The sequence below is a fragment of the Pan troglodytes genome, chromosome 17 (assembly GCF_028858775.2).
Source record: "Pan troglodytes isolate AG18354 chromosome 17, NHGRI_mPanTro3-v2.0_pri, whole genome shotgun sequence".
Classification (NCBI taxonomy): domain Eukaryota; kingdom Metazoa; phylum Chordata; class Mammalia; order Primates; family Hominidae; genus Pan; species Pan troglodytes.
The window spans coordinates 24184936-24212350 of NC_072415.2; the positions used below are offsets into that span (position 1 = coordinate 24184936).

The 27415-nt window shown below is 38.1% G+C and overlaps 1 long non-coding RNA gene across 2 annotated transcripts; it reads right to left on the reverse strand.

The window, feature by feature from the left end:
* Positions 1 to 3075: 3075 nt before the first annotated feature.
* LOC134808652 (uncharacterized) lies at positions 3076 to 27415 on the reverse strand. 2 transcript variants are annotated; one of them, XR_010152028.1, is made up of 6 exons: positions 26945 to 27413; positions 16367 to 16507; positions 14109 to 14205; positions 10743 to 10845; positions 4138 to 4273; positions 3076 to 3791 (listed from the first exon to the last, which is right to left on the reverse strand). It is a non-coding gene; the product is annotated as an uncharacterized LOC134808652 (long non-coding RNA). The 2 variants fall into 2 exon arrangements; XR_010152027.1 differs by lacking the exons at positions 14109 to 14205; positions 16367 to 16507 and having other exon boundaries at positions 3250 to 3791; positions 26945 to 27415.

Below are 27415 nucleotides of genomic sequence, written 5' to 3' on the forward strand. Positions count from 1 at the left end.
TGGATTCTGACTAATAGTTAAGCTTAAGTTTCCTTTTACAGTGTATACAGTGTTGGGTTTCGCTCTGCTTAGGCAAGTCCCTATGGCACTGGAGCCGCCTCAGTGAAATGGCCTCCCAATTAATTATTTTAACATCACTTTCTAGCTTTTGGCTCACACCTCACCTTCACCAACCCCACCTCCATCATCAGGGATCTTTAGGTGGCAGCCTAGAAGGTGAACATTTAAAAAATAATGGCAAGAGATCACTTGCAAAGCCTTTATGGGGATCACAGACCACCGATTACTATAGAGCTTAAATAGATGTTATTGTATGGAAAAACCTTATTTGTTGAGAATAATGCAGACAGAAAAGAGCCAAGGAGGCAAAGTAAGTAATAATTAGGAAAAAAAGGAAAAACACTTTATGTCTGCTTTCCTGACAAATTAAACAAATAATAAGAAACCATGTGATGGCCATTGTTTATCTCTATATTTCAAAAATTATATATCACAACATATGGGGACATATTGGAGGATTTCACTTACCATTGACATGAAAATTTCATCTTGTTGAAAGGTAATTTTTTTTCTGGCTAACATTCTCAGTAACTATCCTGCTCAAAAACTAACTTCATTGTCTCTAGTGAATTCTAGAAATTAAAGTGTAATTATATATTGACTGACTTAAACATTTATGTAAAAACCAGTAATTATGAAAACATCACTGGCTCCTTGATGAAAATTGCCATTTTCACTTGAATAATTCCTAAATTGTTTTCCTTCAGGAGTGGAGAGTTAAAATTTTTAATCTTTAAGATTAAAATAAATTTTTAACAATCATCATCCTTGTGACTTAATAAGATTTGTACTCAGACTGATGGATTATTTGAAACAGATCATCAATAATTATTTGTACTATTACCCAAATTAAGATTCATTTACACAACTGAATTTCTCCATTCTGTGACAGTCAAAAACAAACATTTTCATATACTGTTTAATAAGCTGTCAGTATTTATGGAATCTGCAAGTCTGAAGAATATTTAGAACCCATCAGGCCAGGCGCAGTGGCTCAGGCCTGTATCCCAGCACTTTGGGAGGCTGAGGCGGGTGGATACCTGAGGTCAGGAGTTCGAGACCAGCCTGACCAACATGGTGAAACCCCATCTCTACTAAATAAAAAAAAAATTTAGCCAGCCATGGTGGCACATGCCTGTAATCCCAGCTACTTGGGAGGCTAAGGCAGGAGAATCGCTTGAACCTGGGAGGCAGAGATTGCGGTGAGTTGAGATTGCGCCATTGCACTACAGCCTGGGCAACAGGAGCAAAACTCCATCTCAAAAAAAAAAAAAAAAAAGAAGGAGAACCCATCTAATCCACCTTCAGACTCAATTTGGCCATTTCATTCAATTCATCAAGAGATTTTTCCCTTTTGTTCTCAGATCTAATACATCAGACTTTCATATAATGCTTGCATAGCCCTTATGCTTCCTGTAAGTTTAACCAACAACATGACACTACTGACTAAATTACCTAAGAGGATGATTTCCAAAGTCAGAATTCCCCATTTTGGGAGAGTTATGGCACAGGGTGGGACTTACTCATAACTGCATAAAGATTACCCAAATTTCTGGAAGATTTAGCATTTACTATTCCCACTTGGGCAAGGCAAAAATGAGATCATTCTTCTCTGATTCCCAGAACTCTTGTTTTTCAATAAAAAGGTCAAGAGGATTCTGATCCAAAATTTATTTCTATAAAATTATAGAAATCATGTCATTTCTATAAAATTATATAAGTGGTAACAGCCATACTAGAAGTCTTAGCTCTTTGAGGGTTCTAAAATAGAGACAATGATGTTACTTTGACTTTTGTCTTTACTTTGTAGACGTTGCTGTACTTCTAACACCTTATATCCCCACTTGCTCTCTCACCCCAATTCTTTAATTAAAGTATTGGTAAACCAAGACACATGGGCCAAATTCAGACTGCCACCTGTTTTTGTAAATAAAGTTTTATTGGAACTCAGCCACACTCATTTGTTTACATATTATCTATGGCTGCTTTCATGGTACAATAGCAAAGCTGCATAATTGTGAAATTGTATGATCTGCAAGCTTAAAATATTACAATCTGAACATTTAAGAAAAAGTTTCCTGACCCTTGTTGTAGGAGTTATCTCTGAGTCCTCCTATCCCTTCCTCCCTGAAACACACCTGGGGTGGATGATCCAGACAAAGGAATTCTTCCACTTTTTCAAGAAGATGGAAAGTACTTTCATGCCGTGCAAATGCTGCCCTTTGCTAGAAATACCCTCCTTCTTCACCTTCACTTTGTTCCTACTCATCCTTTAAAATCCAGCTACAGTGTTATTTCACTTGAGAGTCTTTGACTATCTCATGAATAACACTCTTTTGTATCATCTTACTACATAAATGCATTTATCAGATTTTATCCCGCCACCACACACACACAATTTTAAACAGAAAGATACCTATAGTATAAAAGTCAAAATATGGGAAAAATATTTTCTGCAAGCCTAAATCAAAAGAATTCTGGAGTGGCTACCAGACAAAGTAGACTTCAGAACAGGGAATATTTCCCAAGAATAAAGGATATTTACAATAATATAAAGATTAGTTGGGTGCAGTGGCATATGTCCATAGTCTCAGCTACTTGGGAGGTTGAGGTGGGAGGATCGCTTGGGCCCAGGGGTTTGAGACCAGCTGGAGCAACATAGCAAGGCCCCGTCTCCCTCTCTCTCTCTCTCTCACGCACACTCACATATGTGTGTGTGTATACACACACACACACACATATACACACACATATATACACACACATTGATTATATATATAAACTGATTATATATAATTATATATAATATCTATTAACGGATTATATACTACATATAATTATATATAAGATATATAATCAGTTTTTAGATATATATGTAATTATATATATATAAAATCAGTTGATCAAGAGGACTTTATCCTAAATGTATATGCACCTAATAACCAAGCTTCAAAATACATAGAACTGAAAGGATAAATATATAAGTCCACAATTAGAGTTGGAGATTTAAACACTTGTCTTTCAGTAATTTACTGAACAAGACCAAAATTAGTAAGGAGATAAAACACTTGAAAAACACAGTTAACCAATCTGACCTAACTGACTTCGGAGAATACTGCTTTCAAAAACAGCAGGACACACGTTTTTGGTAAGTGTACATGGATCAGGCACCAAGATAGAACGTATTCTGAGCTATAAAACAAGCAAGCAGTGTATTTAAATGGATTGAAATCATACCAAACATGTTCTCTAACTACAACTGAATTAAATTACAAATCAATAACAAAAAACAATTTGGCAAACCATCACATATTTGTAAATTGAACAAAACACTTCTAAGAAGTGTTTCTTCTAAGAAGAAACCTCAATGGAAAGTTAAAAATATTTAACCAAATGAAACGGAAAATACGACTTACCAATTTGTGGTATACAGATGTACTTATAAGGAACTTTAGAACATTAAATGCTTATAATTGATAAAAAGAAAAGTCTCAAATCAATGATCTAAACTTTCACCTTACAAAACTAGAAAAAGAAGAGAAAATTCAATACAAAATAAGCAGAAGAATGAAAAATAACAATGAGCAGAAATAAATTAAAACTAGAAAAACAAGATTGGGCCATGCAATGTTAGCTCATTCCTGTAATCTCAACACTTCGGGAGGACAAGATGGGAGGCTCACTTGAGGTCATTACAGGAACAGCCTGGGCAACATAGTGTGATTCTGCCTCTACAAAAACAAACAAACAAACAAAGAGTGACAAATAAATGAAATCAAACGTTGGTTCTTTTGTGAAAATCAATAAAATTGACTATTTTCCAGATGATAAGAATAAAAGAGAGAAGACGTAAATATGAATGTAATGAATGAAAGAGTAAATAGGACATCATTACAGATCATACAAACATTTAAGTCATAATAAAAGAATATCAGGAATAGGCTAGGCGCAGTGGTTCACGCCTGTAATCCCACCACTTTGGGAGGCTGAGGTGGGCAGATTGCCTGAGGTCAGGAGTTCGAGACCAGCCTGGCCAACATGGTGAAATCTTGTCTCTACTAAAAATACAAATATTACCTGGGCATGGTGGTGGGCACCACCAGCTACTTAGGGGGCTGAGGAAGGAGAATTGCTTGAACCCAGAAGACGAAAACTGCAGTGAGCTGAGATCGTGTCATTGCACTCCAGCCTGGTTACAAGAGAGAAACTCCATCTCAAAAAAAAAAAAAAATGAATATCAGGAATAATTTCATGTAACAGGTTTTAACAGATTTGATAGCTTAGATGAAATGGAAAAATTCCTTGTCAGACAAAAACTAGCTCACTAAGGAAGCAATCGATAACCTAATTAGCCCTATATTTATTAACCACATTATATTGACAGGTAAAATCCTTCCAACATAGAAACCCCTAGGTCCAGATAGTTTCATAAGTGAATTCTACTGAACATTTTTTTTTCCATTTTAAAGTTTATAGAAAATATCAAGTAGCCAGAAATTCTTGGGTTAAAAATATCTGTTTCTTATTCCCAATCTTTCCAAAATTCTCAAATCTAAAAAGACCCTCAGAGCAAAGATCAAATCTACTATGGGATTATATGGTCTTCTGTTTAGACCTCAGAAATATTTTATTTTTTATTTTTTTATATATATTTATATTTTTATTATACTTTAAGTTCTAGGGTACATGTGCACAACGTGCAGGTTTGTTACATATGTATACATGTGCCATGTTGGTGTGCTGCACTCATTAACTCATCATTTACATTAGGTATATCTCCTAATGCTATCCCTCCCCCTCCCCCGACCCCACGACAGGCCCCGGTGTGTGACGTTCACCTTCCTGTTTCCAAGTGTTCTCATTGTTCAATTCCCACCTATGAGTGAGAACATGTGGTGTTTGGTATTTTTTCCTTGGAATAGTTTGCTGAGAATGATGGTTTCCAGCTTCATCCATGTCCCTACAAAGGACATGAACTCATCATTTTTTATGGCTGCATAGTATTCCATGGTGTATATGTGCCACATTTTCTTAATCCAGTCTATGATTGTTGGACATTTGGGTTGGTTCCAAGTCTTTGCTATTGTGAATAGTGCCGCAATAAACATACGTGTGCATGTGTCTTTATAGCAGCATGTTTTACAATCCTTTGGGTATATACCCAGTAATGGGATGGCTGGGTCAAATGGTATTTCTAGTTCGAGATCCCTGAGGAATTGCCACACTGACTTCCACAATAGTTGACCGAGTTTACAGTCCCACCAACAGTGTAAAAGTGTTCCTATTTCTCCACATCCTCTCCAGCACCTGTTGTTTCCTGACTTTTTAATGATCACCATTCTAACTGATGTGAGATGGTATCTCATTGTGGTTTTGATTTGCATTTCTCTGATGGCCAGTGATGATGAGCATTTTTTCATGTGTCTGTTGGCTGCATAAATGTCTTCTTTTGAGAAGTGTCTGTTCATATCCTTTGCCCACTTGTTGATGGGGTTGTTTGTTTTTTCTTGTAAGTTTGTTTGAGTTCTTTGTGATTCTGGATATTAGCCCTTTGTCAGATGAGTAGATCGCAAAAATTTTCTCCCATTCTGTAGGTTGCCTTTTCACTCTGATGGTAGTTTCTTTTGCTGTGCAGAAGCTCTTTGGTTTAATTAGATCCCATTTGTCAATTCTGGCTTTTGTTGCCATTGCTTTTGGTGTTTTAGACATGAAGTCCTTGCCCATGCCTATGTCCTGAATGGTATTGCCTAGGTTTTTAAGGGTTTTTATGGTTTTAGGTCTAACATTTAAGTCTTTAATCCATCTTGAATCAATTTTTGTATAAGGTGTAAGGAAGGGATCCAGTTTCAGCTTTCTACATATGGCTAGCCAGTTTTCCTAGCACCATTTGTTAAATAGGGAATCCTTTCCCCATTTCTTGTTTTTGCCAGGTTTGTCAAAGATCAGATAGTTGTAGATGTGTGGTATTATTTCTGAGGGCTCTGTTCTGTTCCATTGGTCTGTATCTCTATTTGGTAACAGTGCCATGCTGTTTTGATTACTGTAGCCTTGTAGTATAGTTTGAAGTCAGGTAGTGTGATGCCTCCAGCTTTGTTCTTTTGGCTTAGGATTGTCTTGGCAATGAGGGCCCATTTTTGGTTCCATATGAACTTTAAAGTAGTTTTTTCCAATTCTGTGAAGAAAGTCATTGGTAGCTTGATGGGGATGGCATTGAATCTATAAATTACCTTGAGCAGTATGGCCATTTTCACGATATTGATTCTTCCTATCCATGAGCATGGAATGTTCTTCCATTTGTTTGTATCCTCTTTTATTTTGTTGAGCAGTGGTTTGTAGTTCTCCTTGAAGAGGTCCTTCACATCCCTTGTAAGTTGGATTCCTAGGTATTTTATTCTCTTTGAAGCAACTGTGAATGGGAGTTCACTCATGATTTGGCTTTCTGTCTGTCTGTAATTGGTGTATAAGAATGCTTGTGATTTTTGCACATTGATTTTGTATCCTGAGACTTTCTGAAGTTGCTTATCAGCTTAAGGAGATTTTGGGCTGAGACGATGGGGCTTTCTAGATATACAATCATGTCATCTGCAAACAGGGACAATTTGACTTCCTCTTTTCCTAATTGAATACCCTTTATTTCTTTCTCTTGCTTGATTGCCCTGGCCAGAACTTCCAACACTATGTTGAATAGGAGTGGTGAGAGAGGGCATCCCTGTCTTGTGCCAGTTTTCAAATGGAATGCTTCCAGTTTTTGCCCATTCAGTATGATATTGGCTGTGGGTTTGTCATGAATAACTCTTATTATTTTGAGATACCTCCGATTAATACCGAATTTATTAAGAGTTTTTAGCATGAAGGGTTGTTGAATTTTGTCGAAGGCCTTTTCTGCATCTATTGAGATAATTATGTGGTTTTTGTCTTTGATTCTGTTTATATGCTGGATTACGTTTATTGATTTGCATATGTTGAACCAGCCTTGCATCCCAGGGATGAAGCCCACTTGATCATTGTAGGTAAGCTTTTTGAAGTGCTGCTGGATTCGGTTTGCCAGTATTTTATTGAGGATTTTTGCATCGATGTTCATCAGGGCTATTGGTCTAAAATTCTCTTTTTTTGTTGTGTCTCTGCCAGGCTTTGGTATCGGGATGATGCTGGCCTCATAAAATGAGTTATGGAGGAGTCCCTCTTTTTCTATTGATTGGAATAGTTTCAGAAGGAATGGTACCAGCTCCTCTTTGTACTTCTGGTAGAATTCGGCTGTGAATCTGTCTGGTCCTGGACTTTTTTTGGTTGGTAAGCTATTAATTATTGCCTCAATTTCAGGGCCGGTTATTGGTCTATTCAGAGATTCAACTTCTTCCTAGTTTAGTCTTGGGAGGGTGTATGTGTCAAGGAATTTATCCATTTCTTCTACATTTTCTAGTTTATTTGCGTAGAGGTGTTTATAGTATTCTCTGATGGTAGTTTGTATTTCTGTGGGATCAGTGGTGTTATCCCCTTTATCATTTTTTATTGCATCTATTTGATTCTTCTCTCTTTTATTCTTTTATTAGTCTTGCTAGTGGTCTACCAATTTTGTTGATCTTTTCAAAAAACCAGCACCTGGATTCATTGATTTTTTGAAGGGTTTCTTTGTCTATCTCCTTCAGTTCTGCTCTGATCTTAGTTATTTCTTGCCTTCTACTAGCTTTTGAATGTGTTTGCTCTTGCTTCTCTAGTTCTTTTAATTGTGATGTTAGGGTGTCAATTTTAGATCTTTCCTGCTTTCTATTATGGGCATTTAGTGCTATAAATTTCCCTCTACATACTGCTTTAAATGTGTCCCAGAGATTCTGGTATATTGTGTCTTTGTTCTCGTTGGTTTCAAAGAACATCTTTATTTCTGCCTTCATTTCATTATGTACCCAGTAGTCATTCAGGAGCAGGTTGTTCAGTTTCCATGTAGTTGAGCGGTTTTGAGTGAGTTTCTTAATCCTGAGTTCTAGTTTGATTGCACTTGTTCTGAGAGACAGTTTGTTATAATTTCTGTTCTTTTACATTTGCTGAGGAGTGCTTTACTTCCAACTATGTGGTCAATTTTGGAATAAGTGCAGTGTGGTGCTGAGAAGAATGTATACTCTGCTGATTTGGGGTGGAGAGTTCTGTAGATGTCTATTAGGTCCACTTGGTGCAGAGCTGAGTTCAGTTCCTGGATATCCTTGTTAACTTTCTGTCTCGTTGATCTGTCTAATGTTGACAGTGGGGTGTGAAAGTCTCCATTATTGTTGTGTGGCAGTCTAAGTCTCTTTCCAGGTCTCTAAGGACTTGCTTTATGAATCTGGGTGCTCCTGTATTGGGTGCATATATATTTAGGATAGTTAGCTCTCCTTGTTGAATTGATCCCTTTACCATTATGTAATGACCTTCTTTGTCTCTTTTGATCTTTGTTGGTTTCAAGTCTGTTTTATCAGAGACTAGGATTGCAACCCCTGCCTTTTTTTGTTTTCCATTTGCTTGGTAGATCTTCCTCCATCCCTTTATTTTGAGCCTATGTGTGTCTCTGCACGTGAGATGGGTTTCCTGAATACAGCACACTGATGGGTCTTGACTCTTTATCCAATTTGCCAGTCTATGTCTTTTAATTGGAGCATTTAGTCCATTTACATTTAAGGTTAATATTGTTATGTGTGAATTTGATCCTGTCATTATGATGTTAGCTGGTTATTTTGCTTGTTAGTTGATACAGTTTCTTCATAGCATCGATGGTCTTTACAATTTGGCATGTTTTTGCAGTGGCTGGTACCAGTTGTTCCTTTCCATGTTTAGTGCTTCCTTCACGAGCTCTTTTAGGGCAGGCCTGGTGGTGAAAAAATCTCTCAGCATTTGCTTGTCTGTAAAGGATTTTATTTCTCCTTCACTTATGAAGCTTAGTTTGGCTGGATATGAAATTCTGGGTTGAAAATTCTTTTCTTTAAGAATGTTGAATACTGGACCCCACTCTCTTCTGGCTTGTAGAGTTTCTGCTGAGAGATCAGCTGTTAGTCTGATGGGCTTCCCTTTGTGGGTAACCCAACCTTTCTCTCTTGCTGCCCTTAATGTTTTTTCCTCATTTCAACTTTGGTGAATCTGACAATTATGTGTCTTGGAGTTGCTCTTCTCGAGGAATATCTTTGTGGTGTTGTATTTCCTGAATTTGAATGTTGGCCTGCCTTGCTAGGTTGGGGAAGTTCTCCTGGATAATATCCTGCAGAGTGTTTTCCAACTTGGTTCCATTCTCCCCGTCACTTTCAGGTATACCAGTCAGACATAGATTTGGTCTTTTTACATAGTCCTATATTTCTTGGAGGCTTTGATCATTTCTTTTTATTCTTTTTTTTTTCTAAACTTCTTTTCTCTCTTCATTTCATTCATTTGATCTTCAATCACTGATACCCTTTCTTCCAGTTGATTGAATCGGCTACTGAAGCTTGTGCATTCATCACGTAGTTCTCGTGCCTTGGTTTTCAGCTCCATCAGGTCATTTAAGGACTTCTCCACATTGGTCATTCTAGTTAGCCATTCGTCTAATCTTTTTCAAGGTTTTTAACTTCTTTGCGATGGGTTTGAACTTCCTCCTTTAGCTTGGAGAAGTTTGATCATCTGAAGCCTTCTTCTCTCAACTTGTCAAAGTCATTCTCTGTCCAGCTTTGTTCCATTGCTGGTGAGGAGCTGCATTCCTTTGGAGGAGGAGAGGAGCTCTGATTTTTAGAATTTTCAGTTTTTCTGCTCTGTTTTTTCCCCATCTTTGTGGTTTTAACTACCTTTGGTCTTTGATGATGGTGACGTACAGATGGGGTTTTGGTGTGGATGTCCTTTCTGTTTGTTAGTTTTCCCTCTAACGGTCAGGACCCTCAGCTGCAGGTCTGTTGGAGTTTGCTGGAGGTCCACCCCAGATTCTGTTTGCCTCGGTATCAGCAGCAGAGGCTGCAGAACAGCGAATATTGCTGAACAGCAAATGTTGCTGTCTGATCATTCCTCTGGAAGTTTCGTCTCAGAGGGGTACCCAACCATGTGAGGTGTCGGTCTGCCCCTATTGGGGGGGGTCCCTCCCAGTTAGGCTACTCAGGGATCAGAGACCAACTTGAGGAGGCAGTCTGTCTGTTCTCAGATCTCAAACTCCGTGCTGGGAGAACCAGTACTCTCTTCAAAGCAGTCAGACAGGGACATTTAAGTCTGCAGAGGTTTCTGCTGTCTTTTGTTTGGCTATGCCCTGCCCACAGAGGTGGAGTCTATAGAGGCAGGCAGGCCTCCTTGAGCTGTGGTGGGCTCCACTCAGTTCGAGCTTCTGGCCACTTTGTTTACCTACTCAAGCCTCAGCAATGGGGGCGCCCCTCCCCCAGCCTTGCTGCTGCCTTGCAGTTCAATCTCAGACTGCTGTGCTACCAATGAGCGAGGCTCCGTGGGTGTGGGACCCTCCGAGCCAGGCATGGGATATAATCTCCTGGTGTGCCGTTTGCTAAGACCACTGGAAAAGCACAGTATTAGGGTGGGAGTGACCTGATTTTCCAGGTGCCATCTGTCACAGCTTTGCTTGGCTAGGAATTCCCTGACCCCTTACACTTCCCAGGTGAGGTGATGCCTTGCCCTGCTTCGGCTCATGCTCGGTGTGCTGCACCCATTGTTCTGCACCCACTGTCCAACAAGCCCCAGTGAGATGAACTCAGTACCTCAGTTGGAAATGCAGAAATCACCCGTCTTCTGTGTCGCTCATGCTGGGAGCCATAGACTGGAGCTGTTCCTATTTGGCCATCTTGGAAACGCCCGGGAATTCTACCGAACATTAAAAAATATTGCCAACTCAAAACAAACATCCAGAAAAAAGAAGATATAAAACTTTTCAATATTTTTTGTGATATCTGCTTTACCAGAAAGGAAAACCAGGAAAAAACATATACGAAAAGGAAATTATATGATGATTTCCCTATGAACACAGCCACAAACATCTTTAACAAAATTTTATCAAATTAAATCCAGCAATACATAAAAGGAATAATACATCACTACCACATGAATTTCATCCCAGGGATTTAAGGTTACTTTAGCATTAAAAGATTAGTTTAACTCATTATATTAAAATGTTAAAAAGGAAAGCCATATGAGCATCTCAGTAGGTTCATGTAAAGTATTTGACAAAATTTGACAGTCCAGTTTGACAATTTAACAATTGGATTCATATTAAATTCCACATCCAATTTTTTTTTCTTTTCTTCTCTTTTTTTTTTTGTTTTTTAGACATGGTCTCACTCTGTCATCCAGGCTGGAGTGCAGTGGCACAGTCTCAGCTCACTGTAGCCTCTGCCTCCTGAGTTCAAGTGATTCTCGTGCCTCAGCCTTCTGAGTAGCTGGGACTATAGGCGTGTACCACCACACCCAGCTAAATTTTGTATTTTTAGTAGAGACAGGGTTTCACCATGTTGCCCAGGCTGGTCTCGAACTCCTGACCTCAAGTGATCCACCCACCTCGGCCTCCCAAAGTGCTGGAATTACAGGCATGAGCCATCACACCTGGCCTACATTCAATATTCAATCCCATTCATGACAAAGACTCTCAGTAAATTAGGAATAGAGGGAAAACCCCTCTACCTCATTAAAGAGCAATTATGAAACACCTACAGGCATCACCGTAATAATTAATAGTGAAAGACTGATTGCTTTACTCCTAAGATCAGGAATAAGACAGGGACTCCTGCTCTCACCACTTCTATTCAACATTGTACTGGAGGTCCTAGCCAGTGGCATAAGAGAGAAAAAAAGAGATAAAAAGCAGAGACTGAAAAGAAAGATATCGAAGTATCTTTATTCACAGACAATATGATTGTCAAGACTTGGTGTTTGCTAAATCAGTAGGGTGACTATAGCTATCATTAATCTGTTGTACATTTCAAAATAGCTAGAAAAGAATAATTCAAATGTTCCTAGCAGGAAGAAAAGATAAATATTTAAAGTGATAGATACCACAATTACCCTGATTTGATTATATGAATATGTCAAATTATCATATGTACCCCTAATATATGTACATCTATTATGTATCAATAATAAAAATGAAAATTCTAATGAATCTAGAGAAAAAAAGCTACTAGAATTAATAAGTGAATATAGCAAGGTTGTAAAATATAAGATTAATATATTAAAATCTATTGTATTTATATATACTAGTAACAACATTTGGAATATAAAATTTAAAAAGCATCTTTTACAATAGTATCAAAAATATGAAATATTACAGAATTCAACAAAATATGTACAAGTCATGTAAACTGAAAATTATAAAATATTCCCAAAAGAAATTAAAGAATACCTATACAAATGGAGAAACGTACTATGTTCACGGATTCAAAGAATCACGTAAAATGTCAATTCTTCCAGAATTGCTTTATAGAATTAACACAATTCTGATCAAAATTCAGAATCAAAATTTAAAAAAGCTTTTTTTTGTAGAAATAGACAGATGATTTTACAATTTATAGAGAAATGCTAAGGACCTAGACTAGCCAAAATTTTTTGATAAAGAAAGAGGTTGATGCACTTACACTACCTGATTGTGCTAAGTGAAAGAAGCCAGACATAAAATACTACATACTCTATGAATATATTTATATAAAATCCCATAAAGGCAAACTATAAGAAACCACAACAGTAGTCGCCATGGACCAGGGTCAGAAGAAGAATAGCTGCAAAAAGACATAAGGTAACTTTTTAGGGTGAAGAAAATGTTCTATCATGGGCATAATGGTGTTTGCATATGGTGTAACATGTAGTGATGTCACATTTTTCAAATCTCATCAAGTCATACCCATAAAACTGGTCAGTTGTATTGTTTGTAAATTTTATATCACTAAAGCTGATTTTTTAGTGGAAGAAAAATCACTTTAAAATTTAGTTACATATATGAGAGAAAATAGATGGAAGGTACAGAAATAGAAGGTTGAGATATCTGAATATACCTTATTTGGTGTATGTACATATTTTTACATAATTATAAAAAATTAAAAAATAGTCCCTAGGAATTTGATGTACAATAAAACAACCTAACTCTGTATTCACTTGAAGGCATAACTCTCCTTGGGGAACTATTCTATGTGACTCCATAACACAGTGATTTTATTATACATTCCTAGTGGGGCATAGTAATAAAACAAAAATATATCATTTTAGTCTTTTTTTTTTTTTGAGATAGAGTCTTACTCCATTGCACCCAGGCTGGAGTGTAGTGGCATGATCTCGGCTCACTGCAACCTTTGCCTCCCCAGTTCAAGTGATTCTCCTGCCTCAGCCTCCCTAGTAGCTGAGACTACAGGCATGTGCCATCATGCTTGGCTAATTTTTGCATTTTTAGTAGAGACAGGGTTTCGCCATATTGGCCAGGCTGGTCTCGAACTCCTAACCTCAGGTAATCCGCCTGCCGTGGCCTCCTAAAATGCTGGGATTACAGGCATGAGCCACCACACCCAGCCCATTTTAGTAATCATATTGTTGATGGCCATGTTATTACACAAGCAGCTCAAAATAACTACTAAATTTTATCAAAAGGTAAACTCAGGAGCAAATCTGAATAATCCCCCACTTGTCAAAGATGAAACAATATTATATCAATAAAGATAGTAACTGTAATGCACTGTAACACATCAAATTTCTTTAAACCAGTGAATTATTTAAAAAAAATTCTTTATTATGAAGAGTAGTAAATGAAGGAAAATAGTTTAATATTTATGCTGCCTATATCATAAAAATTGTACCTCAGGATAATAAAATAATTGATGAGGGAATCTTTTCTTATAGAAGTATTCCAACTAATAATTGAAGAGGGAATTAACAGAATTAAATTTTTACTTCTTTACAACTTCTAATGAAACAATGAATCTAAGACAATAATCATCAGTGGCTACTAACATCCCAAAAGAGAGAAACTAGACATTATGTATTTCCTATTAAAGATAAATCATACTACCTGTATTAGTCTGTTCTCATGCTGCTATAAAGAACTGCCTGAGACTGGGTAATTTATAAAGGAAGAGGTTTAATTGACTCACAGTTCCACATGGCTGAGGAGACTTCAGGAAACTGACAATCATGGTGGAAGGGGAAGCAAACACATGCTTCTTCACATGGCAGCAGGAGAGAGAAGTGCTGAGCAAAGAGGGAAAAGCCCTTTATAAAACCATCAAATCTCATGAGAACTCACTCACTGTCATGAGAACACCAGCATGGAGTAACCACCCCCATGATTCAATTACCTCCCACCAGGTCCCTCCCATGACACATGGGAATTATGGGAACTATAATTCAAGATGAGATTTGGGTGGGGACATAGCTAAACCATATCAACACCTTTGAAGTATTCCTGTAAAAAAAAAAATCCTAACCTAAATCAGCTCAATCTAGATTTTACTCCCAATGAAATGGACAGAAGAACATGATAAATGATACAATGGGGATGTGATCGGTGGTACCCAGACAAAGGAAAATGCTTCAGAACAAAGACCTGCTGGTTTTTTTGTTTTGTTTTGTTTTGAGATGGCATCTCACTCTGTCACACAGGCTGGAGTGCAGTGGCATGATCTCAGCTCACTGCAACCTCTGCCTCCTGGGTTCAAGCGATTCTCCTGCCTCAGCCTCCCTAGCAGCTGGGACTACAGGCACACACCACCACACCCAGCTAATTCTTGTATTTTTCGTAGAGATGAGGTTTCACCATATTGGCCATGCTGGTCCAGAACTCCTGACCTCAAGTGATCCACCCACCTAGGCCTCCCACACTGCCTGGTGCAGCATTTTTTTGAGAAAAGAGAGAGAGAAACTACAATCATCTAACTTTTATTACAGTATATCATCATAATTGTTCTATTTTATTAGTTATTATTTTTAATCTCTTACTGTACATTTTTAAATTAAACTTTATCATAGTTTTAAATTATCATAGTTTTAAATTAATTTAAAACTTTATCATAGTTTTAAATTAATTTAAAACTTTATCATAGTTTTAAATTAATTTAAAACTTTATCAAAGTTTTAAATTAAACTTTATGTTATGTATAAGAAAAAACATAGTATATATAGGGTTTGGTACTATCCTAAGTTTTAAGCATCCAGTGCGGGGTCATGGAACATCCCCCTGAGGATAAGGGGAGACTACTATATAAGGAATGACTGTTAAGTTGAAGGAGTATAATGATGGTATTGGGATAACACTTAAAAAGAGTAGTGTCTATCTTAGCAATACATATAGAAATATTCATAGATCAAATGATATAGTATGTGCGATTTGCACTAAAATAATATGGAGGTGGAGGGGATATAGGTAAATAGTAGAGAAAACAAAAATAGCTATGAGTTGATCATTGTTGAAAGGTAAATGAAGTTCTTCATTGTACTATTTCCTCTATTTAGTATATCTTTGAGATTTTAATTTTATTTATTTATTTTGAGACTGAGTCGCACTCTGTCGCCCAGGCTGCAGTGCAGTGGGGTGATCTCGGCTCACTGCAACCTCTGCCTCCTTGGTTCAAGCAATTTTCCTGCCTCAGCCTCCCAGGTAGCTGGGATTACAGGCACCCACCACCAGGCCCAGCTAATTTTTGTAATTTTAGTAGAGACGGGGTTTCATCATGTTGGCCAGGCTGATCTTGAACTCCTGACCTCAAGCAATCCACCTGCCTTGGCCTCCCAAAGTGCTGGGATTACAGGCTTGAGCCACTACGCCTGGCCTTTGAGATTTTAAATAATAAAAAAAGCTAAAAGATACTTGCTGTTATAAAACTATACAATGTTGATTAAACGTAAAGAAGTATAACTAGGAATGATTTTCAAATTCTTTTTGGAAGCCATCTTATACTTGGGATTTATCGAATGAGTCTTTTCAGTGGTGCCACTACATAGCAAATCATTCTCTCAGATTCAGATATTTTTAGAGTACATTTTAAATTACAGAATCAGAATTGTTTGTGAAACTAAGATGGCACACACAAAATGTAATTATATTTTTAATTTGGAAATAGAAACATCAAGAACTCAGAAAGGTACCAAACAGCTTTTTATAAAGCCAGTTACTAATCTTGGTAGTCCCAAAATAATACTTATTTTCTTACAATGCTGTAGAGAAGAAAGCACTTATCAGGTTGCAGTATAAGTGAGGCAAAACATCAAAGCTGAGATCAACTGTGTATTACTGTGTTCTTAGGAGGTTCACCATTGTAAGAACAAAGAATACGTTCTACAGTGAGTATACTAAGTTGAGCTTTGCTAAGGAAAGTAACCTGAAATGAATTTACATAGGCAGCTGAAACCCTACCTATGGAATCAGTGCTATTTGACTGATGTGGGTAGCGGGTGCAATCTTCAGCCTTTGTGGTTCTCATGGCTTCAGGTGCTTCATATTTCCAAACACTCAGCTCCTCTGCTCCATTAAATTCAGGAGAATAGGGGGATTTTGCTAAAATACACCAGATTAGAACCAGCAATTTAACATCAAAACAAGCATTCATAGTTTGCTTCCCAAACCTGTTGATTGATTTCCTTATAACTGAACATGTAGTGCTGTATTGTATTGTCTGGTATTTTTCAGAAATAGTTGTTTTTCTTGTACCCACTCCCCTACCAGAAATGCCCACACACCAACAACAGCACATGACTTCAGGGGAGGTTCAATGTGGTGCCTTCATTCACACTGAGTCACAAAAGCAGAAATGAAATGCTCTCACTCTACTGTCCTTCATTAAGTTTTCCCAGTTTTACTCAGAAACGTCTCAGGCAACAAGGGCCTGGCACGGGGAATGTTAAGGGCTTTTCAGACTAACAGGTTTAGTTATTTTCATAATCTCCAATCAATCAGGCCTCCAAACAAGATTTAGAGATTTCTGTAATAAGGATCCAAATGATAATTTAGTCATTTAATACTTATCCAAAGAAATACACAACTGAAATTCCATCAAAAGTATTTTTGTTGCTAATTATGGGAAGACTTTTACTTAATACTTATTTTGTACCTACTATGAGCTAGGCATTTTCCCCAGTACTTTATAAACATTAATTAACTTAATCTCATAAAACTGTAAGGTAGCTACCATTGCAATAATTTCACTAAAGAAGAAATTGAGGCATAAAAAGATTAAATAATTTGTCCAAAGTCACATAGATAGTAAGTGGCAAAGCGGGATTTGAACTCAGGTTTGGGATTAACCAAAGTTCATATACTTAACTACTATACTCTGCTGCCTCTCTATTAAACTCCTCTGACACTTCCACTATGCTACAGATCACGACACAGGCTCCGTTTCTCTCTAGAGTCAAATGCTGTATTTTAAAAATATCTATCAACCTAAGAATACGTCAATACAACATGCAAACTGGTTCCTGGAAGACTAAAGGAGTACTACTCCAAGACAGACTTTTAGAAGTACATAGGGGAAACACAGGCCACACTTCCAGTACACGCCCATAGAAAACACATGTGAAAGCCAGTTAGTATGCCATAGTGGAAATTTTGTAAAGTGTAATATGAGCATACTCTGCACATTTGAAGACAGATTATGTTAGAGACAAGTTATATTGCTATATAATTCACACTTATGTTAGCTTGCTTTACAATTAGTTTGAGAAAATGGTTCAGTGACAGGGACAGTATCTTGTACTTCTTTGTAGCTCACCAACACTCTTCCTACTATCAATTAACTTTCCTACCCCTAAAGACTAGCGATGCCTGAAAATAAAAATATACTAAAGTTTATTTAAATTTCAGGGATTAGACATAGGACTATTCTTGTGCTAGATGGAAGTATCCAATGGAAAAAAAAGTCTTCAAGAGTCCTGTTCATTTAGACATTATAAGAACAATAGAAGAAGTGAGTAAAATTTCTCAGGTCATTAAGACAGATAGAGGGTGTTCTCAAGCAAAGTAGAAGTTCTCTTTACCTTGGGAAATAAAGGGAAATTTAAATGGTCTTATGGAGAGACTCTTGGAGCAAAGGTGGAAACTTTAAGTGGTAAAAAAATCCATTGAAGGTTACAGAAAACCAATGATTTGACTTTTTAAGAAAGAGAAATATAGAATCAATTCACCTGCTCTTAAGATAAAACCTATTAAAAATGTATTTCAGTTCAATATTCAAGCTAGACAAGGGGAAAAGATGATAGAAACTAGGAGAAAGAAAAGACCATCACCTCAGGCCTACTCCAACGATAATTTCTACAATGACAGCAACCACATATTGTATATTTTCTTGAACCCTTCTAGTTTCAAATAGTCTCTATTATTGTTCAGACATGTTCATTTGCATTTATCCATGTTCTAACTGCTAGTTTGGAAAATTGCTGTCAACTGACCTACTTCTACCCTGGCCTCAAATTCACTCCTGCCGTAGTCCTGGTTCCTCCTGCCTGACCATTAGCTAGATGAAAGCAATCGTTTGCTTCCCCCTTTTATCATTCCCCTCTTCTTCTTCCCTACACCCAACCAGCCTCCAGCCCTAATCTTTTTCGGCATTGTAACCTTACAAGCTTCCTTCTCTCTAAGGTAGCCAAGATTCCCAATCTGGCCTTGAATTGCGCTCGAGGCTATAAATCCAATCCCTTTCTTACCTCAACTGGATACAATTAGTGTGCTTGGCTCTGTGCCATGGACTCCCTAGTATTCCCAGGTTGCTGCTTTTTTGCCCACAAGCTCTCCTTTTACAAACCTCAATCAAAAATTATTTCTTGGGAACTTACCTCTGCTCATCCAACTAATTTTAGTTCCTCTTTCTCTGAAACATTCTCTTTCAGTACAGTGAAGATGAGGAAACACTGATATGAAAATCAGTTCAATTTCTCTATCATTCGCTGAGCATATGTTCCATGCAAGCACTACAGTGTACTTGCTGGTGGGGGATGGAATAGACATACCACAAATAAACAAGAAATTTGTTGTTCTCAAAATGCTTAGAATTGAATGGGTGGGGGACAGGGTGAAAAATTATCTAATATATAAGGGTAATTTTAAAGCAAGATTAATCTGGCTCCAATGGCAAAATGGATTGCAGGGGGAAAGAATGAGGTAGGAAAATATTCTTGTCTATGTTGTGAGCACAAAAGAGGAAGCAAGTGCTTCTGACCAGAAGACTGGGAAAGATTTGTTGTGGAAATGGATTTTGGACCAGACCTGGTGGGACAAAGTAGGATTTCAGTAGTGGACAATGAAAGAAAGTACCAAAGAATGCTCTTGGCATCCTTGCCTATGTTGTTGTGCCATAAAATCTATCTGGCCACTCTTGCCTATTTTCCAGTGAGGAAGTACACTAATTTTCTAGGACATGTGGTACTTTCCATAACAAAGTACTACAAACTGAGTGGCTTACATGATAGAAATTTATTGTCTCATCTGGAGAAGAGAATCCCAAGATCAAGGTGTTAGCAGGGTTGGGAGCTTTTGCAGGCTGTGAGGGAGAGTCTGTTCATGCCTCTTACCTAACTTCTGGTAGTTTGCTGACAATCTTTGCTATACCTTCCTTGGTTTGTAGAAGCATGGTCCTAATCTCTGCCTTGATCTTCACATGCCATTCTCCCTGTGTGCAGGTCATTCTCCAATTTTTTCTCTTTCATAAACACACCAGTCCTAGTGGATTAGGTCTGTCCTAATGACCTAACTGTCACTTGATGTCCTCTGTAAGGACCATATCTCCAAATAAGAACACATTCTGAGGTATTGAGCCTTATGACTTCAACATATACATTTGGTGGTAGTGATGGACAGGGAGGACATAATTCAACCCATAGCAGAAATATACTAAAAACATATAATAATATATAAACATTACTAGTTAACATTAAAATATAACACACTGATATGTCAATCAATTAAATCACATGACCAATATAATTATATTAGTACTAAATACATAATAATTATAAATAAAATATGTAATATAGACATAATGATAACAATAAACTTTACTGACAATTTACTATGGTCTAAGTTATTTTTTTCACCTTATTTACTTCTCACAACATTCTATAAGAAAATTAGGACCAGAACTTGCACGTTCATTATACAGTTGCAGATGGCAAAGTTGTACCAAGATTGTTCTATCTCTATACGCTGTACTCTAATAACTACACCAAGTATGGTATTAATGTACATGTGCATTTACAAATGGATAGCTGTAAAGTAATGAAATGGATTATTCTGTGTAGCTTTATGAAAATCTTTGTATATTTACTGTATATTATGTAGATAAATTAGAAAGTTTACTTGTAGCACAAAGGCATTTTTACATTTACAACTTTTTGTTAGGTAAAATATTGGTTATATTCAAATTCTTCACCTCAAATCCCACAGCACCTTACAGAAACACCTCAAGTTTCATGTTTTTTAGATTCTCTATTTCTGAATCAAAAGAAGGGCACATTTTATGTCTAGGGATTCCGAGTCCACAAACGACTTGTTTTCTTCCCATGAGAGGTAAATGAACAATGGGAACAGATAATGCATTTTGGTACAAACAGAATCCAAATAAAAACATTAGAGAGGCTGGCTCCTGAACAAGTGATAAGATTTAATGCCATCTACTCTTACTGTAAGTACTCTTAATAGGATACCAAGTTTAAAAGGGAGGAAAGCAAATCAGGGTATTTTCATCTTTCCATCAAGGTAACAGGAGTTGTATTAAGACGGAATCATAATGACAATAATAGTGTTGATATTCATAGTGCTTTGGAATTTTCAAAATGCTCCCACATATTTTATTTCACTTGACTATAACAATCCTGTTCGGTGGGCAAAATAAGTGTAAACGACCCCCGTTTTTCAATAAGGACACTGAGGTCCACAGATGTTAAGTGGTCTCCCAATGTCATCCAACTAATAAATAACAGGAAACACAAATAATGTAGTCTGCACCTTCAGAACAGCTGTTTCTTAGCCTTTGGGAATGCTAGCCTTTGAAAACAGCATGTAGCATGGCAGTGTCAAAACTGAACTGACTTAGGAACTTTTAACCTGAAAATCTGTTGCAAAAATATTTCATTGGGAATTTTGTTGGGAACTGTTTGTTTGTCTTTTTAATACTTCATTTTTAAGAGCAGTTTTAGGTTCATAGCAAAATTGAGAGGAAGATACAGAAGCATCCTATGTATTTCCTGCCCTTGCACCTGCATAGCCTTCCTAGTTACCAGCATCCCCCACCACAGGAGTACATTTGCTACAACTGATGAATTTACATTGACACATCATTATCCCCCAGAGGCCACAGTTTACATTTAGGGTTCATTCTTCCTATTGTACATTCAATGGGTCTGGACAAATGTTTAATAACATGTATCCACCATTACAGTATCATACAGAGTAGTTTCGCTGCCCTAAAAATCCTCTGGGCCCTGCTTATTCATCCTTATCCTCCCTATCCCCTGGCAAACACTGATTTTTTTTTTTTTTTACTGACTTCTTAGTTTTGCCTTTCTGAGAATGTCCTATAGTTGGAATTCTATAGTATGTAGCCTTTTCAGATTGACTTCTTTCTTATAGTAACATGGATTTAAGTTTCCTACATATCTTTTCATGGCTTGAGAGTTCTTTTTATCAGTAAATAATATTCCATCATCTGGATGTACCACAGTATATCCATTTCATTACTTAAGGACATCTCAGTTGCTTCCAAGTTTTGGCAAATATTAATAAAGCTGCTATAAACATCCGTGTGTGGGGTTTTGCATAGACATAAATTTTCAACTACTCTGGATAAATACCAAGGAGCCTGGGTGCTGCATCACATAGTTACAGTATGTTTACTTTTGTAAGAAACTGCCAAACTGTCTTCCACAGTGGCTATATCATTTTGCATTGCCATCAACAATGAATGAGAGTTCCTCTTGCTCCACATCCTCATCAGCATTTGGTGCTGTGAATTTTTCCCATTCTAATAGGTACATAGGGGCATCTTGTTGTTTTAATTTGCATTTCCCTGATAACATATGTGGAACATCTTTTCATATGTTTATTTGCCATCTGTATATCTTTTTTGACTAGGTGTCTGTTAACGTCTTTGGCCCATTTTTCAATCTGGTCATTTCCTCATTACTGAGTTTTAAAAGTTCTTCATATATTTTGGATTTCGATAACAGTCCTTTACCAGTTATGTCTTTTGCAAATATTTTTTTCTTGTCTGTGGCTTGTCTTTATTCTGACAGTGTCTTTCACGGAGGAGAAATTATTCTATTCTCTTCCATTCCATTCCATTCCAAGACAGAGTCTCGCTCTGTCGCCTAGGCTGCAGTGCAGTGATGCAATCTTGGCTCACTACAACCTCTGCCTTCCGGGTTAAAGCGATTCTCCTGCCTTGGCCTCCTGAGTAGCTGGGACTACAGGTGCGCACCATCACACCTGGCTAATTTTTGTATTTTTTAGTAGAGGTGGGGTTTTACCATATTGACCAGGCTGGTCTTGAACTCCTGACCTCAAATTATCCGCCCACCATGGCCTCCCAAAGTGCTGGGATTACAGGCGTGAGCCACTGCACCAGGCCCAGAATTCTTAATTTTTAAAAAAGTACAGCTGATTAATTCCTTCTTTCAGGAATTGAGACTTTGGTGTTGGAAGTAAAAAGTCATTGCAGAACATGAGGTCTTCTAGATTTTCTCTTATGTTATCTTCTAGGAGTTTTATGGTTTTGTGTTTTACATTTAGGTCTGTGATCAATTTTCAGTTAAGTTTTGTGATGGGTGTAAGGTCTACATTCATCTTTGTGCATGTGGATGTCCAGTTGTTCTGGCATCATTCTAAATTGTTTTTCAGGACAAAATGTTTAATAGCTGTTCAAGCTGGTCCTGATAGAACTTTATATTATTTCATGAATGGCTGCCAAGTATCATATGTAAACAATGAACTACAGAAGAAATAAAATAGCAAAGGACCTAACCAGTTCTGAGATGCAGACTTATGCATATAATTGCCATATTGACATCTCCATTTGAACACCAAAGGTGCCTTTCACAGTTAATGGGAGAAAAAAATTGATTTCTATCACTTCAAATTTGGTCATCTTCCAGGTTCTCCATTTCAATAAATGAAGTACTTATCCTTCATTTTTCCCTTCCCCTTATTATACATCCATATAAAGATATTAGCAAGTTTCTATCTCCAAAATACATCCTATAATCATTCCCTTCTCTCCACCTTTATTGCTACCACCCTAATCCAACTAATCAAGCCCAGAGAAGTTCCCACATTTCCTAACTAGAATCCCTGTTGCCACTTTTTCCCTCTTAAATCCAGTTCCATATGGAAAACAGAACGTTCCTTTCAAAATGCAATTCAGATCACTTAACTACCCTGCTTAAAACCCTTCAACAGCTTTTCCTTTTAGATGAAATAAAATTCAAACTCCTTAATATGGTCTACAAGCCTTTCATAACTTGGTCCAAGCTCACCTCTTTGACATCATCTCTGTTCATACTTTTCTACCTGTGGTAGGCAGAATAATGCCTCTTTCCCCCCTCCCCCACCAAAATATCCACATCCTAATCCCTGGAAACTGTGAATATGTTATCTTACATGGCTAAGAAGAATTGAGGTTGCAGATGAAATCAAGGTTACTAATCACTGACCTTAAAATGGGGGGATTATCCTGGACTATCTGGGCAGTCCAATGTAATTAGAAGGGTTCTGAAAATTGAATAGGGAGGCAGAAGAGTCAGAGTCAGAGAAGACATGATGATAGAAGCAAGGCCATCAAAGCGATGTGGTGTGAGCATCAACCCACGCTGCTTGCTTTGAAGATGGAGATGGAGGGCCATGAGCCAATGATTGGGGGCAGCCTCTGGAAGCCAGAAAGGGCAAGGAAACAGATTCTCCCCTAAAGTCTCCAGAAACGAATACCTTGGTTTTAGTCCAGTGAGACCATTTCAGACTTCCGACCCAGAAATGAAAGACAGTAAATCTGTGTTGTTTTAAGCCAAAATTTTGTGGTAATTTATTACAGCAGCAATTGAAAACTAATACTAAGACAAGTCCCACTGGTCTATTTCATGAATCAGTATCTGCCTTGGAGTTTTTATCTTTGTTGTCACCACTACCCTGGAATGCTCTGTTCCCATATATTAACATGGCTGACCTGGCTCCTTCCTGTCACTCTGATCTCAGCTTCAGAGCATGGTCTTCTCTGACCACCCAATTAAAAATAGCCTACTACTGGCTTTCTATCACATTGTTTTATTTTCTTCATAGCACTTTAACTATATGAAATTATCTTGGACATTTATGGATATCATTGCTTGTCACCTAATTCCCTACTCTAGAATATAATTTCCATAAGAATAGGATCCTTGGCCTTGTTTACCACTCACTGTATGTATCCTCAGTGCCTGGCACAATGTGCATGTTCAATACATAAATATTGGCCACTGAATGAATGAAAACCCCTGTGGGTGGTTTCACAGACAGTGATGGGGAGAGAGGTGTAAGAAGAGGCTGGAGAAGTAGACTGGGGCCAGTATCTTTGAACTATGGTAAGAACTTTGACCTTTATCCTAAGAACATTGATAGGCCAGGGAAAAACTATAGAAAGGAGAGTGATGTATTTGTATTTCTGATTTAAAAAAATTTGTTGGAGACAGATTGGAGGGGGAACATGGTGTATGTGGATATAAGGAGAATAGTTAGGAAGGATGCTGGTGGTAGTCCAGTCACAAGATGATAGTAAAGTTGGACTGAGGTAATGAAAAAAGCTAAAGTAGTAGAGATACAATTTGAAATTAAAATCAACAGAACTAGATTGCAGACTAGAGTATAAGAGGTCAAGATGAGTTGGTCTCAAGAATGACTTCCAGAATTATAGTCTGAGCGACTTAGAAGACTATGATGCAAATTTCTAACTTGGGAAAAATGAAGAAGAAACACATTTGAGTATATACACTAAGGAGAAAGATAGTTCAGTTTTGGCTTTGTTAAATTTGAGTTGTCTCCAGGATATAAAAGTAGAGACATCATGTAGGCAGTTAAAATTTCAGCCCAGAACTCAATTTAGAAGCAATGGTGGTAGATAATGTGTTTTGAGGATAAAAACACTGAAAGCCATGGGATTGGATGAAATCATCTAGGGAGACAGCATACAGAAGAGGGCTCAGGACACTGCAAGTTCTCCTGCACTGAGAAGTCATCAATCTTCCCCATTGCAACCCAGAAAGCAGACCATCACCCAGCAGGAAAGATGGCTATTTGTAATACTTTGAGACCTTGCATAGCCCATTCAAACTACCATGGATGGAATTTCCTCCTTCCTACTCTCCTCTGGACATTTAGGCAGAGGTGAAGCCAGTAAAGAAGACTGAAAAAGAACAATCAAGGAGGTTGAGGGAAATCAGGAGAATTTCACTTCATTGAATTTATAATGCCCCCAAAAATGAATAGATAAAGAAACAGTGACTTTTGTGGGATAAATTACTCCTTCCTTATCAGAACATTATGAAGCCAAAGACTGAATATTAGCCTCTCATCCTAAATTCTTACACCAGGAGAAGACTTAGGGAGCATTTATATCATGGAAACATAATTCTTGATGAAACTGCTTCAAGTTTTCCTACAAAAATATTATCAAAAGAATGATTCATCAAAAAACCTTCACCTCCAGTGTGTGCTACAAGGCAGGAGCCAAATTCAAGCACCTTGACTTGGTTTGTTGTGGTGGTTGGCTCACTCCTCTGAACTTCCTAATCCAGAGGTTCTCAAAGTGGGGACCCTGTCAGGCAGTCTGCCAAGCCAAAACTATTTACATAATAATGGCAAGGTGTCATTATCTTTTTCACTCTCATTCACCCTGGGGTGGATGGTGAAGTTTTCTAGAGTCTATATGGCTGATCACAACAGACTGAATGTTGAGATAAGAGAATATATTAAAGAAATTTGCAAAAATGTAATATAATGTTACTCTTCTGTTCTGGAAAACAAAGTTATTTTTCATAAGAATGTTCACATGTAAGGGGTTCATTACTGTTTTAAATAAGGCCGGGCGCAGTAGCTCACACCTGTTTGGGAGGCTGAGGCTGGTGGATCACCTGAGTTCAGGAGTACAAGACTAGCCTGAGCAACATGGTGAAACCCCATCTGTACTAAAAATACAAAAAATTAGCCAGGCGTGGTGGTGGATGCCTGTAATCCCAGCTACTCGGGAGGCTGAGGCAGGAGAATTGCTTGAACCTGGGAGGCAGAGGTTGCAGCGAGCCGAGATCGCGTCATTGCACTCCGGCCTGGGCAACAAGAGCAAAACTCCATCTCAAATAAATAAATAAATAAATAAAAATAAACAAATAAATAAATTGATAGTTTCAGATTTCTCCCTTTTAATTTGTAATACAGTAAATACTGATATATAAAACCCATATGAACAGAAGTTCTTTGGGGTCCTCAGTCATTTTTAAGGATATAAAGAAGTCAGGAAACCAAAGTCTGCAGTGGACTGTCCTAAATGGTCACCACAAGTGTTTTGAAAACTGGGACAATGAACAGCAGATTCGATTCTCCTTTCCTAATATCTAGATATTCCACCGTATGGATAGGAAGCTCCCTTTGTACTAAAACGTTGGGATTTTCTCCCCAATCTCCAAACGGAGACAGCTGTACCTCTGCACTGACGCTGATCTTGCTTGAAAACCTCAGTTGACTCATGCCTGGTCTGCATCTCAGATCCTCAGCCTCACTTATATCCAAGGTCCAGCCTCCGCCCAGCCTACATCTCTGGACACGATTCCCAGTCGTTTTTATGAGAGGGACCTGGAACTCTGTTAACTCTCTTGGAAGGAATGGTACAAATGGGGGAGAAAACGCAGTGGATGTCTGGTGGCAGGGGTAAGGAGGCCCTGAGCTTCAAATCCAGTGCCCAGGAGTGACCGCCAGCCTGGGGCTTACCTCCGCTGGCCCAGGGCTCATCAGGACACTCCCACAGCCGGATCCAGGTCCATCACCGGTTGATCATACTCATTCGGGTATCAGGGCTCAGGAGTCACCCAAGCAGGGCTGTTTTTGTCAATGGCCATCTGTGCAACTACAAGAACGACTTGTTCATACTGCAGTTGGCCCCGTGGCCGTCCTCAAGGTCGGCTTTCTTGAAATCTTGAAGGAATATTCGGGCTCACTGGGTTTGGCAGTTTCGTGGTTCTCTCAGACTGTTCCCTCTTCTCATCTGACAGGACAGGAAAATACGTGGAAAGGTACACTGAAAGCCACACAGTCTGTGTCAACGTGGTGAGGTAGGGACTGACCGCCAGGCACAAGGCTTTGAGTTCTAGCCAAGCCGATTCGGTGGTCAATGGCGGCCTCTGCCTCTGCGCACCAGAGGCAGCACGGCCCCACCTTCCACTGCCTGCCCAGGGCGACTGC